This window comes from Cicer arietinum, chromosome 3 (genome assembly GCF_000331145.2).
Source record: "Cicer arietinum cultivar CDC Frontier isolate Library 1 chromosome 3, Cicar.CDCFrontier_v2.0, whole genome shotgun sequence".
NCBI classification, from domain to species: domain Eukaryota; kingdom Viridiplantae; phylum Streptophyta; class Magnoliopsida; order Fabales; family Fabaceae; genus Cicer; species Cicer arietinum.
The window spans coordinates 16121419-16123285 of NC_021162.2; positions in this window are offsets into that span (position 1 = coordinate 16121419).

Below are 1867 nucleotides of genomic sequence, written 5' to 3' on the forward strand. Positions count from 1 at the left end.
GCAATTTTTTCTCATCATTTTGACTCCAATTTTGTTCCTAAAATTATTATTAATTATTTATCATTTATTTTTATGCTCTGCATAATTTATCAATCATGTCTCAACGATTTTTGTGAACTCGGCGTTTTTTCGGAATCGCTCGCTAGACGTTGTCGATCTGCAGTTGCTATTGAAAATTTTCATTGATTTCTGTGTTTGAGAAAGCATCAAAATAAGGTAACAGGTGAGAGATCATTTGAATTCGTGAGTATAATATAATGTGAGATGAACGGGAAAACCGTATTTCCCAATTATTCATTTGGGGCTCGCTACGTACGACAGTAGCCCTTTGAGTGATAAATTGATTAATGTGAAAATATGGAAATTGTGAGATTAAAAATATGGAATAGAAATATTTATAAGGTGTTGATTGATTTAATTTCGTTAAATGCGCGATATTTGATATTATTGTGATATTTGATTTCAAACAAATTTGATGCATATGTTTGATTAGACGAATTGATGGGATATGATAGTAAAATATGGATGCATAGTATGATAAAAGTATGTGGGATGATAATGATGATTTTTGATTATGTATGATTAATGATGTTATAAAATTATGATGAGTTTATATGATGATTATGATTATGTATGATTAATGATGTTATAAAATTGTGATCAGAATATTGAAGTACCCCATAATTGATGAAATAGTGATGATTTATAAAGATGACTTTCTTAATGTAGTAGTCTAAGTTAACGAGGGGAGAAAATAAATATTTAAAATTTGCGAATTGGAGATTATTTTGTCATCATATAGGTAGGGCCTGACAAGCCTAATGATTTCGGGGAAGTACAACTGAATGAGCCTGATCATGGCGGTCTATGGTTGAGCCTTAAGGCAAGACTGTTAGACTTTGGAGGTATTCGGGTGAGGAATTCTTAGGTGAATTGGAGGTAGCACTCCAAATGTCGGGAGCTATCATGCAACACACTTTTACCTCGACTGTCACGTATATGTGACTCTGGTTGAGTTGAGGGGATCTATGAGGACAGGGCGAATTTGAATTGTCCATCCACCAAGATGGTGGCATAGTATCAAGCCTCATAACCAAGTACTTCAGAGTTAGAATGGTACCACATTGTGAAGTAGACTCTAAGCTCATGCATAGCATTGCGTTTTCTTGTGATTGTTTTGTTGTGATAAATATGTATTATGTGTGATAATAACTTATGCGATGATTTGATGTTACTGTGAAGTGTATTGATTTTCTTTGATTTTGACTTTATAATGTGATGTTTTTCCTTGAAGAATGTTTGTGTAATGATACAGTTTATTGATGATTAATTGTGTGTTCCTCTTATTTATATTATACTATCAACATGATTTCAAAACTCACTTCCTTCGTTGTTTGTGTTTGACTGGCTTGGCCCTTCGTTTACGAAATCGCAATTATTACAGGTTAATGAGTCTCGAAGATCAAGTTTGGGAGAAACCCCGCTCTGATAGGTGATACTGGGAATTAAGAGTTGTAATGTGTATTTTACTTATGTTATCACAAATGAATTTTTATATGAAAACTTAGTACAAGTAAGTCTTGGGAATTAAATCAAGAAATTCTAGTTAAATCAAGTTCATTGATATTGTACTATTTTAATTGAGGAACAAAGTTGAGTTGTTACATGTGTATTTAGAGAAACATGATATTCTAAATTAGATATTAAAGTTTTTATTCTCTTTAACAGATTTTTTTTATCCGCTGCAAGTTTTCTTCAAATAATTTAGTATATATTATTATAAATGTTATTTTGGGGGGTTTAGAGTGTCACATTTGAAATCTGATGCGGAACCCGAAACATAGTTATAAATTTTGGAGAAGAATGC